Source organism: Betta splendens, chromosome 2, assembly GCF_900634795.4.
Source record: "Betta splendens chromosome 2, fBetSpl5.4, whole genome shotgun sequence".
Classification (NCBI taxonomy): Eukaryota; Metazoa; Chordata; class Actinopteri; order Anabantiformes; family Osphronemidae; genus Betta; species Betta splendens.
The window spans coordinates 6868031-6884174 of record NC_040882.2 but is presented as its reverse complement, the minus strand read 5'-3'; the positions used below and the strand labels follow the sequence as shown (position 1 = coordinate 6884174).

General features: G+C 44.8%; 1 long non-coding RNA gene across 3 annotated transcripts in view; it reads right to left on the bottom strand.

The window, feature by feature from the left end:
* The window catches only part of LOC121202723 (uncharacterized), an 83034-nt gene that overhangs the window by 15919 nt on the left and 50971 nt on the right, over positions 1-16144 (bottom strand). The window contains exons 3-4 of one of the 3 annotated variants that reach the window (XR_008693221.1): positions 12740-12890; positions 10905-12134 (exon numbers count right to left, since the gene is read on the bottom strand). The exons of 1 other annotated variant lie outside the window; for it this stretch is intronic. This is a non-coding gene — a long non-coding RNA (uncharacterized LOC121202723). Of the gene's footprint in view, positions 1-10904; positions 12135-12189; positions 12655-12739; positions 12891-16144 lie in introns of those variants that run through there. One more of the 3 variants, XR_008693222.1, reaches the window with a different exon arrangement.

Below are 16144 nucleotides of genomic sequence, written 5' to 3'. Positions count from 1 at the left end.
TGTGTAGTGGTTGGTGTTTACAGCTCTGAGCAGGCTATTTATTTTGCCTTCTAATTGAAAGGCAAATTAAATTAAAGGAGGGCTCTGCTGATTTTTACACGTCAAAGAGGCTTCATGAGTCATTAGCAGCACGTCAGCCTGTAAAAACAACTGCATCCAGTGAACAGTCTCCGGAGGACATTTTTAAAGTCGTGGAGAAACACTGATGTCACTTCTGAGCTCTGAGACTGCAAATTACAAACGGGAAGCCTCGGTTGAGAACTCGGGGCGTGTGCGACTGGCTCTGTTCTGCCTCTTGTAGCCTGAGAAATGTCAGATCTATTGTGGAATCTTGTCCTGATGAGAGGCTCACAAGGGACCACTGCAGTTTGCAAAGTCTTATTGTTCATTTATTATTGGACTTCAGCATGATTTGATTATTACCGTAAGCACGAATCCAAAGATGCATTACATGACACCAGCCTACTGAGACAGTGACGCTGGACTATTCAGGGCCAACTGACACAAAAACTTCATATTTCACTCAGTCCTTCACTTAGTAAATTAGATGTTAAATGCGTTTTATGTAAAGTAGGCTGTCCTGTGATTGGTTGAGCCTCCATTAACCTTTTGTGCTGCTGTTACTAGGACCTCCAACGTTGTATTTCACAGGTCAAGAGTCTCTTTAATATAGGGTTTGAGGGACACAGATGAAGACAAAGAAACTTGTGCCAATTACGTCAAAGAATAGTAAAAAAGGTCCAGTTTTCTTCTTCTGCGCGAGGAAAGTGTTCAGAAACGTTGGCGAGTCTACAAACATTTCTACAGTCAAGACGTCCTGATCCATTGTAATGACTCTATTAGACGCAAAGTTTGTATTTTCTCTCCCGTGACTCGACTTGGGCCCTCCCTGATTTCTTCATTTACTTCATTCCACTCAAATGACACTGTGCGGCATCCAAACTGTAACCGGACGCCTGCCAAGCTCGCATGCCGTCACAAAACCAAATAATCACTGAACGCTCTGAACTAAATTGTTTTTCTCACTTGAGCTTTCAGTTTTAACCACAGTCTGCTGACAAACATTCAAATGTCTGTTAAGATGTCACCCATAGCCTAGCAAACAGCACAAAGCATACAACAGTATAGAAGCATGCATGCCCATGTAGATGGGCCAAATACATGCATGGATCCAATCCCTGCATTTATAAAATCTAAAAAATCCTCTATTTACAAACCCAGAATTAAATCTCGCCGCTCAGCATCTTCCTGCCACAAACATGAAACATGCATCGTTGGGCAAACCAATACTTTTTAAATGAAAAGGAAAAGATTTGGGTCGTTCCCATTCCCCGTCTCATGCCATGCGCCGCTCAAATAGATCTGCCATGTTATGTGTCAGATCAGATAAGCAGCAAGCCTGCTCACATCTGCAGCTGGGATCAGCCGCTGCACTGCTTCTCATTGGCACTAAGCAGCGCAGAGGTTTAAACTTAAGACGCACCATTTATTGTGTTCACATGCATGCATTCCTAGAGGAGCAGGAATCTGTGGCACCACTTGGATGAAGGAGTGAATTATTCATTTCTTTTCCAAACTGGGAAAGTGATTAAAGGTCATTTACGCCCACGTGAAGAGTTTTACTAATAGACTTGATATAAATACATTTTCTTGACACGTTCAAGTTCATGGAAAACCTACTCGACAGACGAGACGAGCGCGATTCAATCCAGGCTTCCTTAATTGAAACTCTCTCCCCCAGCTCCCCGATTAATTTCGACTCTCGCCGTGATCTAAATTGACCCATCCAGCCTAAAGGTATATACAGTACGAGTAGCCTGCCCGCTGCCGCGCGCCGATGTGTCATTAGAGCGCCGCGGTGATCGTGGCCCCGATATTTCATCTGATGGTATGAGCGACTGTCAGGTGACGCTCGGCGCGGAGCGGGGAGAATATGAAATTATCTCCCATCAGCTGTAAACAAGCCCGCCGCCAGCCCCCGTCCAGCTTTCAGCAGACGCCTCCAAGAATTTAGCAGCATAAACTGATCCCACTTCGACTGCGATGCTCCTGACCGACCCCCTTTCCTCCGCTCTGCACTCCTGCTCCCTCACGCTGTCTACATGTGTTTCTCCTTCTACTCAACTATCATTCTCTTTATATTAAATGATTCTAGGTCATGATACCGACTGGCAGTACCTCAGTCCCTTTTCCATATTTCTCATTTTATTAAATAGGTACAAGCGGCATTTTTCTTGAAATGAAGACCACATTTCCAATAAACCAACAGCTTTTTCTCCCCCCCTAGATGATACTTCAGTGCGTCCCCTGCAAAATGTTCTGGTGAGAGACGTTTGCCTTTACGCGCCGTAAAAGTGAGCAGATCCATTTTGCAGACTATGGGATTCTCCAGGTCTCCAACATAAGCAAGACTGATGTGCTGCTTGGCGCACACTCAGCGTAAAGACGACATGGACGGAGGATTTGATATGTTTATACAGCATGTAGCATTATTTTTCTTGCAGTAATATTCTTTATACCGATGTAATCGTGTTGGTAGCGTCTTTAAAACAAAAATAACGAGCCTACTTCACCCTCTCTCTGCCGCTTTTCTGTTTTTTTTGCTCTTCACACACAACCTATAATAGCATCTCTTTGGCTGTAGCCCTATAACTTAACAGACAACTCTGTCATTTCCACAGCTCCTCTCATGTCTCCGCGTCTGAGTGCGCTGCTCGCGATGCAGCAGATCTGGCTTCTATAAAGACACAGGATAAGATTACAGCTAAGTCAGTCTTGTGGCTTTTCTCTGGGAAAACTTCTAAGGTCCAAAACTCCCCCAGTTATGAGTGGGCCCAGCAGGGCTGCAGCACAAGGTTCCCGACAGGAGTAAGGAGTGAAACATAATACAAGCGTCACTGATCCCCCAAATAATAAGGCACTGACAGTCTGGAATGATAGCATGATAACTCATCGAAGCTTCTTAAATCCTGCACAGGTACATGACCCCCGCTTTGTAAAGAAGTCCTATTCCATGATATATACTTGACTAATTCATCAGGCGCGTGCTTTGTTTTTCTGCTCGCTCCAACCACACACTTCTCCCGTTCTCCGTTTGATGCGACGTGGAAGTATTTGCAGTGGTGCACACATGAATTTGGATCCATAGGCGTCCTGTCTGGCTCGCTTTCATTCAATACGCGCCGTGGATGAAAAGCCTTGGTGCATTTGGTGAAATGAAGAAGCAGCAGTGGCACTGTTGGTTTACATGAAATCAATTTTGGAGCAGCAGGGTTCCGATTGGCTGTTCGTGCAATCAATCGCTGAGTGACAGCCGATTTTCATTAGCCCGCCATGACCATCCCCACAGGTGCAGCATAAAAGTAACACACGCAAAAAAAAACATATTTGCAAAGAACATCAAACATAAATGAAGTGAGGTACAGATGTCTGTATATATTTAGTCTATCAGCCAAGGTCCTGCTAGGATTTCACATCAAAGCACAGGACAGGAGGCCAAAAGTAACAGTTTCACATCTCCTTGATCAGCATGTGATGGCTGTTTATTGGCTTTGGAAGTCAAATGAGGGTCAGGTTCAATTCACTGTAAGCATGGAGGAATATGATGCAGGACGAGGTGTGATTTTATTAAATCAACATGGAACTGAGGTCTGTAACCAGCCAGACACTGTCTGTCACCTCATCCACCGAAGCCTTTTTATTACGAATTGCTTTCATACACATGTCTGACAGCAGACATTTGTTGCTCATGCTCCCACTCAAGACTTTTGACTATGGTCCTTCAGTTTATGGACAATGATCCATAACACCTCATTGGGTAAAACCCTTGAAATGATGACATTTACTACTGTATACTGTCCTAAATATACTGCAAGACTGTAATTATGTACATTCAAAATACTTTGGATCAATTGTTTAATCGGTGTTGTGTCTTTACCCCGAGAGTTGTGAGCGTCATGAGATTCCAGGTCAGAATCAAATAACGAAGGGGAACTCAGACTGGATGTTGGAGCAGCCCACAGGGATTTTTACTGGGACTGGCTACCTAGACATTCTGTCCATAAAACTAATGAACAGAACCGGTGACAAAGGCCAGCCCTGCTGAAGTCCAACATGCACTGGGAACAGGTCTGACTTACTGCCGGCAATGTGAACCAAGCTCCTGCTCCGGTTGTAAAGAGACCAGAAAGCCCTTAGTGCAGCAAAGAGCCATGGTCCAATTTAAATGTAATTAAATAATGGTATAAATAGGATCATTTAATGATTTGATTGGCTTAATATTCAAATCCATGTATATTTATGCGACCTGTCGAACTCACTGTTTTCAGGTTGCTTACATCAATCACACATTCAACAATCATTTCCGCATAATCTGGACCTTTTATACTGGTACACGCTCCACACTCCCAGAATCTAGTAACTAGGGTAATGTAAACCTATCAAATCCTTACTCATTCCTTTGTGTGTGTCTAATGGTCACAGTGACCTGAAGTCTGGTGGACTGGATCTGTATCTGCTCAAGGAAAGTCTGGGTTCCTACTGTACTGCTGCTCCCTCGTTACCATTACACCCTACATCACCTCAAAAAAAGAAAACATTAGGGATCCTATTTGGGATTATATTTCCAGGGCATATTATGAGTAGATTGTCTTTCTCCTCCCCAGGAACCTTCATTAGACCGGTGCAGGATATAACTCACTGTCCTTCAACTTCCACTATGAACCGACGCACACGCACACATACGCTGCATGTCGGAGTACAGCTGGTAGCAATCAGCATAGACCAACTTAATGAAGCTTTGACATACAGTAAGACCTCATACTCTGCCGTCCCGCAGACAGACAATTGAACTGGGCCCAGACACTGAAACACTATCATCTATTTTGGATTTATGATGAACAAGACATAATTTGTTAGCGTCTGACGAAAACCCTGCACGTTGGGGGTCAGATTTTAAAGCCGCGTTGTGCAGTGTCTATTATCAGTAATCATTGTCAAATTACCTGTGGCGATCGTAGACAATATTAAGTACGTAGAGATTGTGTTACAGCTTTTGTCAGCATTAAGACCTCATTTCCCATAAACCCCTTCTGTTACTGTATTTTCTGTGGGGTGGTGTATTGCTGCCTTTCCACAGTAGGAGCATCTCTTCTACTGCCAAAGACCTGTTTTATACTCTAGCAGACGCCTTTAAAATATGTTCAGCCATGCACCACACATTACACCATCCAACAATGGGCTGCCAATATTTGCATTAGCCACAGTTTCATTTCTGATGCACAGCATAAATAGTCTGTGTATAGAAAAAAAGACATTGTGAGGAGCATTTGTTGTTTCTCTCTGGGTTCCCAAGGGGACAAAAAACGTTTCCTGTAGGTTTTTCAACATATAGAAAAGCCAAAATCCAGTCCAAGTTCTAAAAAGCCCCACAAGGATGATTTATGTGGCGTTATTAATCATGTAAATCTAACTGTACAGTAGCTTTTTAGACTTTAAGCTGATATTTTAAGAATGTACAGGTTTCAGTTAAGTTAAATTTCAAGCAAAAGGCATTTCAATGCATTTTATATTTCAAGTCTGACATGGGCACAATGAGGCAACAATAGAGAGCAAAACTCCCTCACAATGAAACAAACCTCCAGCAGAAGCAGGCGGAAAGGGAGAAAAAGGATCACCACCAATAAGACCAATAGCAACAACAAGAACTGGCAGCAAACAAAAGACCAGTAACCGCACAAAAACATGGAAACACGCAGCCCCAAGGCAGAGGCCGAGTAGCAGACGAGCGAAGGGAAACTACCTCACATGAAGAACACGGCAATTTTGTGCATTCAGATCTTTACCACAGCATAAGAAATGTTTAAAATCATGTTGAGTTACTGTCCTTCACGGTCAAGGCTGCTGCTGCTGCTGCTGCTGCTGCCAAGGGAATGAATAAAACAGCACATGTGTATTAAAATGTGTAGTAGCGCAGTGTACGAACACACGGAGCAGGAAAAGGCCCTCGTCGCGTTTGATAGAGCTGATTTTAAAAGCGCCCAGGCCCGACGGACACCAACATTTCCCTGTGTTGTTCTTCTGCGGACTGATGTAAAGTCATACATCGCTGAGACAGAAAGTGGAGGTGTGATCACTCAGTGGCCTGACGGGTTCTGCGGGGCTCCAGGAAAGGCTCCCTCCACTTGAAGGAAGATTAATTAGTTAAACTGGGGCAGACATCAGTCTGTAACAAGTCTGTGCGCTGTCACCGGGGATGGGGAGGGAGGACAAGGAGGACTGGGATGAAGAAGTATGGCCAAGACAGGAAAACACTGCAGCCAGAGTAATATGCAATGGTAATATATAATATAAACCCCTGGTTGCTTTAGACTGAATACTCCTTAATAGGATTATTTGGAGGATGAGGAGAAGACGGAGGAAGCGAGGGAAGGAGGGAGGATCCCGAGCTCATCCCTCACTCTTATCTGGACACTGAGGGCTGTCAGGTCAAGTGTAAAACCTTCCTGGTGCCACGCTAATGACGGTCCCCTCCTTCCTTTGGGCTACAAGGTCAACTCTCCCACCCCACCCCGCTTTATCATCCGTCAGCAGAACCCTGCAGCTCTGACAGTCCTCAACGCTTAAAAAAAAAAAAAAAAAAAAAAAAAAAGGATTTTATTACGTTGGCCCCGGTCCAAGCCGAATTCTCCAGCTACTTTGTCACTGTGAGAAAATACAGTACTATACACGCAGCTCAATTTGGAAACGTTCGCTGAATCTGCATGTTCCCGTCGGTCGCAATGAATCTCCGCTCCCGCATCTACGCGCTCACACTCCCCGAGATAAAGGCGCTGCCTCGCCTTTTGTTCTCCACTTAGCAGCTCGGCCGAGGTAATGAGAGGTTGAGGGGCCCTGCTCGGGGGCACATCAGAAATAATTGCTGTAGGTAACCACACTTTTACCAGAGGATGCTGATAATAGTTGCAACCGGCTGAGCTGATAAGAAAACACTGTTATTGGCTGGAGCGGTGGGCTTCACACAGGCCACGGATGTGCTTTGATCATCTGTCAGCGGGCGCCGGCATCACCGTGCGACCGGGCGGATTCGTCACCGGCTCTGCGCGATTCCAAGGCGCGGTGTCAGAATTAAACCCAGTTGAATTTCAAGAGTGATAGATGCAGCTCTGACCCTGACCTGCACTCTCTACTCCACTCGTTCTGTTTGCTTCTGAAAGTTGCGTGCCCCTACTTGTTTCCTTGCTATACGTTGCGCCACCATACGCTGCAGAGGAGGTGAGAATGGCATCTGTTAAGCCTTAGAGCTGCAAGGCCAAAAATAAAAACACTGGGTTGGGCCCCTTTAGCTACATTTGCAGAAATCAGCTGGAGGACAAATGGTGAGATTCCTGCTCAGTGGGACGCCTTGAAGGAGCGCGCACACACACACACACACACACACACACACACACACACACACACACACACACACACACACACACACACACACACACACACACACACACACACACACACACACACACACACACACAGCAGGATGTATATATAGACGCATTTCTCCTGTATGTGCATTCGCTGACACACAGATGCAAAGCTTCATTACATGCATGGATAAAACAGAAACATTTTTGCTGGAGCCAACATCAAGGCATCGATTCTTATCTGTGGATGAGAGCAGCTGACATGACCTCAAAGGCAAAACTGATCCTCAATCAGCTCTTAAGTCTGAGTCTCTTTATTCTCCCGATGTTTAATGGCAGCCTTATCGTCCGCGGTGGATGACATTGTTTCAGTCACTTCACATTCTCCCAGCTTTACATCGCCTCAAATTGTCAGCGGGGGAATTGCCGCAGCGTCTCTGCGCCCTGACAAAGACAGATTCGCTCTATTCTCCCTCCCTGTCGCGCTCGGCGCGCAGCTCCAGCTTGGTGACTAATCGGCTGCTAAATCACCTGAATTCCGGTGACATGTGACGCGCTGCCTCCTCGTCGGGAGATTGTACCTGAACGGCAGCAGAATAACAAAGCGGTTAGTTAAGGCCCGAGCGCCGCTAAACGCGGGAAGGAGCATCAGATAAGTCCTGGAGGCTCCAATCAGAGCCACGGCTGACTCACCGATAAAGACTCTGCCTCTGATTTCAATGTAGAGCGCAAATCAGCTCCGAGTGTAAGTGATCACAGTCGAATCTGAGGAGGAAACAAAGGCTTTCGCTTTTCGCTAACGAAGGACACGTTTCTTTAAACTTCATTCGGCGTTTTTTCCGTGATGGGAGGAATCCGGCAAACTTTATGTCCCGGCTCTAGTTTCACTAGCAAAAAAGACTCCAAGGACATTTGTAGCATCTTAATATCTCCAGCTTTACTTCTTTATATGTGCCATAAAACAGCTTGTGAAACCAGTTACATAACGTCATCTGCAGCTTTGGGCAAAGAGTTTTCACTCTGTCTAGATTAAACTGCGGACCTGAGGAAAAGTGGAGATACTCAACATGGTGGATGTTTTTGTCACTTATTGGCTAAGTTGCCCCCATCCAGCTTTATTCAACCTCCTGTGGGGAAACTGTTGGTGGCTGAGAGTTATGTGACAGGAGTCAGTATGTCTTCAATGGACTCTGGGGCTTTATTGTCCCCTTAATGACCAAGCTAACAAGTTTATTAGCTGACAGTTAGCAGTTAGCTTGAAAGAAAGACACTCAGGGAGGTGTGTGTGTCCAATTATAACAGCATAAGCTATAAAATAAACAAGTCATAAATGTATATATATGTTATGTATATGCAATTGGTCAGTGGATCTATTATAATCAAAATACTCCTTATGTATGATCGTGTCTGTGCCATTTTCGAAAGACATATTTTATTTCCTATTCATAGTTCCTCAACACAAAATTAGCCACATTAGCAATGCATTAAACACTTCAAATGTAAATGATTATGGTTTTCCATCGTTGTTCTTTCCTTTCTATGATATTTTGAATCATGATTACCTCCACGTATCACAGGGAAAAAAATCAGCCATGTTTTATAAAACAACTTAAAGAGTAAATAAATAAACTAAAGAGCATTCCAAATAAAAGGGTAATGATGCTATTATCATGCTCTCTTACTATTCTGAGCGCCGTGCTTACCTTTCTATTTGAATAATGATTTATAATCATATTAGTTCTCTCCGGAGCCCTGCTCTGGAAAAGTAAAAAGCTATTATCCAGTTGTCAGCTTCCAGGAGACGCTGTGGGAGACGGAGCAGTGATGCTGACACACGCACATACTGTAGCTACACGCACAGCGCGCACACGCAAGCGCTGGAGACGTCTTCTGCATACACAATCTGCAAGGCTTCCACGCGCAGACACGCATGCACATACTTTGCTTTTCGGGCTCAGCAGTTGTAAAATAACTACAATGTGCAAATTGTTGTGTTTGTTTAACCCACCTTGGAGGGCCGGGAGGGTGGGGTTTGGAGCAAGAACGTCGCACAAAAGTGCACAGTGTTCTGTTTCCAAAGACGCTCCTGAGCCTGAGCCCAGCGTTTGAATGGAAATGTGCTCGGAAATTCGCTTCGGTGCCGCCGAACGCAAGAACGCGGCTGCAAGCTTGTCTTTTTAGCAGAAGGCGAATTTAGCAAAGAACAGATACACGAACGCTACTGTTCCTGCAGCGGTTCAAGGTCAAAATGAAAGAGAAAACAGGCAGACGCCTCGATGACAGGTACTGTACTGAAAGCTACAGTAAACAGATAGTGAGTAAGAGAGGAAATAAGATATCATGCATCACTGATCAATACTGTCAGCGGCTCTGCCTAATCCTTAAAACACATTTGGACAGAATGTGGTGGCTGCCTCATATCAGCTGTAATCTGAGGAAAAGAAGGTGTTTACACTGAGTTCTGCAGCAACGCAAAGGAGGCAATTTGTCACCGAGCAATGCTCAATGCTTTTTGACTGACAATCGCTGGGAAATGAATAATGGGCCCTATTCTGGTTCAGGGTCACTCTAGTGGCGGTTCCGCTGCATTTATTCATACAAACGCTCAGAAATAATGTAGCTGTGCAAGTGTTGACCACATTCCTGCGAAAAGGCCTCGTGTTCCTCTGATTAATAAAAATATAGGACTAGATTTACTCAGCAGAAATACAATATCAACTAAAGCTGACACGTTTTAGTCAAGTAAAGTTCTGCTTAATTAAAGCGAACCACAAATGAACTGATGACTCTTCAAGTTTAGGATCACAGCGAGTTCTGGGCCTGTGGAAAGGTAAATATTAACGCTACCATGTGCAGTACATCTGTGTGACAGGGCATATAAACAATGAGCGTGAATGACAGGGAATGAGGGGAGGGGGCCACCTGATTCAATAATCCACATAAACTGATACTATATTTTTATACTGTTCAACGCTATTTAGCCTATACAAAAAGCTTATATCAGTAGACTGTAGGCGTTTAGCAGGTTTCCTTAGACAGAAACTGGTTTCTTTGATGCTATTAGGACTAAAAACATGAAAAAAGGCTTGGAATTTTACCTCAGACTCGCTTTAACATCGACTTCGTAACTGGATCGGTTTCACACCGTCTGACACAAAACCCCGGCTACGAGTCGACAAGGTTGCTAAATAGGTAGCCTCCATAAAAACGCCAAGCTGGGGGGTTTCTGCTCCCAGCGTACAATGAATCATGAGCAGCGCAGGCGGGTGGGAGTCGGCGAGGTTTGTTTGGAGTCTGCTTCAGGGAAGCTCTGAGACGGAGGCGCTCACACACACACACACACACACACACACACACACACACACACACACACACACACACACACACACACACACACACACACACACACACACACACACACACACACACACACACGCGCGCGCGGCCTCTTCCTCTGCGTCAACCGGCATCTAACGCACACAAACGGGCCTTTAATCTGCCCAGATTTACATTAGCGACCCTTGGCAGCTGGTGTCAGCGTGTCAGGTGAATGAACGCGATCCTCCATGTCGAGAACATCATCATCCACGTGTGCAGCTCAACGCGGGGGCAGCCGGGGGCCACCTCCAGCCCGGTGCAGCGGCGCCGCGGGTCCGAGGGGTGGCGTTGGCTCCGGGAGCGGCAGTCGGCCGCGAACATGACCCCGACGCACCTCTCGCACCTCATTTCGCCAGCGCCCATTGAGGGATGATTTCTCAACAGGACCCCGGTGTCCGCCAACACAAAGAGCAGGCCAGCCAGCAGTAATTACACCATGCAAATGCCATTTAGGCCTTTTATTACGGCTGCTGCCGTGCTGCTCCAATTGGTTCGGCGTTTATCACCCGGCGCACATGCACATCTGTGGCGCCCAGAGGAGGGGCAGGGGCCGGGGGTCATCTGTGCATTCATTCATGTGCATATTTCCCTTCCTCTTTTATTCCTGCCTTTGCTTTTTCCTATTTTTCCTTAAAATTTACAGAGTGAAAGGAATATTTCATCTCCTTTTCTTTTTATTCATCCTTTCCCAGACATGTTTTTTTTTTTAAACGGACAGCAACACACAACTTCCATCTCTACCTTTATGTTTCTCCCCTTGACACTAAGGCCGTCACTTCAAGCTTCCTCAAAGCATAAAAATATTCAATTTTTAATTTGGCAATAACTGTTCTTCCTCTTAACATTGTCTCATAATTACATATTAGCGTTAACGAGTCTGACGAACAATAAGCCTCCACACCTCTCGCCTGCTGCACATGTTTTCCATTGTTTCTTTTATTGATGCCACATTTTAAATGCATGGGAATACGCAGGTCCAACTCCTCCACCCATGACCATCCCCCACCTCGATGACTGTGTGGGTGTGTCTGAGGGTGAAGCTGCCACTGAGACAGGTAGTGGAGGCCAGCTGGTTGAACAGGTGTACAGACTGCGTTCCCATCAGACTGATCTGTGCACTTGGCAGCTGACCAGGAACCGATGGGTAGAGCCTCTTTCTCTCTCTCTTTCGCTTTCCATTCACTCTGTTTCTGTCTGTTTTCTTTCTCAGAACGTATGTCTCCGTCTTTGTCCACCTCTCATTCCTCTACTTCTCTCAGATCTGTGCATCACTTCGGGGATGCCTCCGTCCCTTGCTTGGTGGCTCCTTTTGTGTCTTTGTGGGTCACTGGCACCACACTAATGCGAAAACACAAGCACACGCAGGAAGCGCTGAGGACGACAACCAGGAAAACCAGAAAACACGGCCGCCTCTGCACAACAAGAGGTTTGCTCAGTTACCAGATTTCTCCCTGCTCTTATATATATACACATGGCATATCAGGAAAAGGCCTGGATGCATTAAAGTACATAAACGTGCTTCCTAAAGAGTCCAGGATGGATTTATTAGTGGTGTAGCTATTTTAAACTGTGCTGAAGTCCCACGTGTACCATCACAAAATCCTGTGGTCGGTCTGTTTTCTTTTAAGGATAAGTGCTCGTGGTCCATTTGTTTGCTTTTTCCCGATGCACACAGTGATGCCACACGATAGATAGAGATGTTGGCTGTGTTAAGTTCTGCTTGTAAACTCACTGCTGCTAATAGGAAAATGCCTTCCTAGTGGTAGAACAACATGAAGGATAAATCTGCAGCCTCCAAGGAGTCCACCTGAACTTTAAAGCAGGAGAAAACAAAGGCAGCCCCCGGGGGGCCTCACAGCTGCACAGAATAAACACACACTTTACTGTACAATGCTCATCGTCAAGAAAACCGAGCCCAAACCCCCCCAGGGTCAAAGAGTAACCTAATTTTTTGGGCGAGCCTTCCCTAGATGAACTCTCATTTTGCTTTGAAGCACTTCCTAGGGTCACCGGGGTACAGATGAGGTCACATCCTGTCTTCTCTGATCAGACCTGAGGGGCTGGCTGCAGATGTGAGGTCTGAGGGGTCGGTTTCTCATGTAAAGAGATAGCAAAGGCATCTTTTTAGTTTTAGAAGAGGTTGCTCATGATTGAAGAGGTTAAATGCTTCTTCATACTGTTTCTCATGGGACAACTTCAGCGAAGTGACCAATATGAGAAAACCATGAAATATTTTTAGTGTTTAGTGTCACGGTTTCCTCTAATATTGCACATTTTCTTGTTTTGTGAGGAGATCAAATTACATCATTTTCAACCTAATCTCAACTTTTTCAGAGGCCCCATAACTAATTTCACATGGTTTCATGGGAACCAAAACTAACTCACAACTACGAACACACCGTGTCCCTCCTCTCCTGGGTTCCTCAGCTACACTGTAGCTGGTAGCTCCCTCTTCCTACAAAGTTTTGTTCTTAGCACAGTAGATGCTAGTGTGGAGCAGCAATGGTAAACTATTTCTGGATTGAATCCTCCAGATAAAGAACATCAAAGCACAAACAAAAACATCAGTTTTACGTTCATCATCAACGTGTTGAGGTAAAACTATTTGGCCGACATTTGTGCTGTGGTAACAAATAGTCCCCATATGTTTAATACATTATTCAAACCATATTTCAACTTCTGAAATCTGTAAATATTACTTTGCCTGAGGCTTTTCAAGAAGACGCAGCCAGCCAGAATCCTAAATAAGAGCGGTGGAGAAACGAGTGTGATCTCTCCATTTTTATCTTGCAGCACCTAAAAACATCTACAGTAAAAAACGCATGTTGCAGCGGTGACTGGTGTGCTACGATCTGGCCAAACAGTGAACAGAGTTGAAGCTGTAAACAGGGACATGGCTAAAGTCGGTTCAAATTATAGCTTTGACTTTTATTAATCTCTTCTGTAATAAAGTAGCAAAACACTAAAAGGCTACAAGAAAATGGTGGACAATAAACAAGCTCTATAAAATAGATGAAGAGGAATGGAGGCGGCCGCTGTGGTCATAATACCTGGCCACTGCTTTTGTCAATAATAGCTTTGAAACCACTAATAGAGCATTATGGGAGCACAGGGACCTATGGTGACAGGTGATTTATGTCGCCTGTGATGACTTCGGCACTCCGACCAAACCCTGATAAAAGAAGAGCCAGATTGGAACAAGCAGAATGATGAATAGACTACATGATCCAGAGACCTGTCTCATTAGAGAGAGGAAAAGAGAGAGACGGCGCTCCGGCCATTTAGCTAATGTAGCGAGTCATTGTGTGTGTGTGTGTGTGTGTGTGTGTGTGTGTGTGTGTGTGTGTGTGTGTGTGTGTGTGTGTGTGTGTGTGTGTGTGTCTCCATCTGCATACGTGTGCGAGCACTGGGGGACCTGAGCAGTGGCAGCTCCCTCTCACCGCAGCAGTAGCAGGTTGGAAATTAATGACACACTAAATATATGGCGAGGAAGCTTGACCTCGCATAATGGCGACATATAGGATTAACCTTGGTTGTCACTTGGGGCCTTTGTTAGCCCACATGCTGCTACACGTAAACAGGGGGCACACATCCAAATACGTATGTGAACCCTGGCGCTGCTGAGAAAGAAAAAAAAAAAACATGCTGATTTATTTTCTCACTGCTTCAGGGGATAAAGCGCTGCATTTAGGATTAAAGGATTCGAAGTTTGCGTTTAATAAATAGTCAAAGCTGCGAAAGCAAAGCACGGTGGATTAAAGGAGATGAATTTGAAAAGGAAGGTGTCCTGGTTGCTTGAGGACACGAGGAGTGTAGAGAAGAGGAGGCATGTCTGGGTTTCACAGCGTTGGTCAGAAAATACATCTGAAGGAATCCCCTTAACGGGGATTAATTTCACTGAACAGTTAATAGAAAAAAATGATTAAGTGATGAATCACTGAGGAAATTGATTTCAAGTTGTGCACCGTAAGAATTTAAAAACAGCACTGATGTGTTCAGAACTCTTTTGAATGAGCTGAACCTCAAACTCTGCTTTATATGTATGAGGTGATAAACCAGAGTTTTTGTGTTTTCTTTTTATGTTTGAACTGAGTTAAGCAGAAACTTTTCGTCCTTTTGTGACTAAAAACACTCATTCCTGGCTTGTTTTTATTTAACTGAAGGAATTTCATCTCTTTTTATTTGCTCTATGCACCGGCAAAAAGATTATAGTCACCTAGTGAAACAGTCACAGTCTGTAAACCTGAGTGTCATCTGCATAGTAGCGATTTGCAACATTGCAAGAATGATGCAGATTTGTTTCTACACCTTCTGACACACTGGATGTAATAAATTATTGAACACATCACAGAGAAGTCAAACTATGTACTACTATCTTATTTAATGGCAAAAAGAAACCTGTCCATCAGTATGCAAACACGCTCACAATGCCGATGATGGGAAAATAACTACAAAAACTTTCTACTCAACCCAACTAGTCGAGGCAAACGGTTGCGCACCATCAGCCTGGTTCTGCTGGAGGTTTCCCTCTTTAAAAATCCTTAAGGTCTTCACTTCAAAACTGAATTGAATGTGGACAAATTTGAACTCTTCAAATGTTACTGTGGGCAAACCAACGTGGGCTTAGTCAAGCTAACACTGTTTTGGTTGTTCATTTACAGTAGTTTACCTTTGAATCTGCCAGATGTCATTACAACACCAACCTAAAGGTGGAGGTAGAGGAAATGTCTGAGGATCTGTAAAAACACTAGAATTTATTCCAACGTTCGCATAAAATTAAGATGCTGTTGCACTGCGAGCACGATCAAAATCTAAAGAGGCAGAAGTTGGATCCATAACACTGTCCCATACGTCAAAAGTCAGCCCATTCAAATGTGAGACCCTCCCCGACTCAAGCCTCCTCCTTTTATTGCCATGATGGATTTCCCATTTAGCTTGACCCTATATTCATTAAAACAGGATTTAAGCCCGTTAGAAAGGGAGAAGAGAGAGGCCCCTTGGGGACTGTGTTTGCTCTGCTGGGCCCCCTGCCTGCGACAGACACTTTCCTCACACATACACACACACACACACACATTGGCTGCTCCACTTGGCCTATAACTCTCTCTGAGACAGGGCTTGTTAGGTGTGGAGGGCCGTGGAGAAGGCTGCGGGTTTTATTGGTGGCAGCAGCTGCACTCGTCTCTGGCTCTAAAAAAGGTAATTACCGCTGCTGGTAACAAGCTAATTGATTGCTAATTAGGTGAAGCACTTCTCTAAGTGCTGTCCCATTTATTTACAGACGCTGACTACCGTGCAGCATGTGTGTGTTTACGTACACAAACGTGAATCTGCTCCAAGAGATCGTG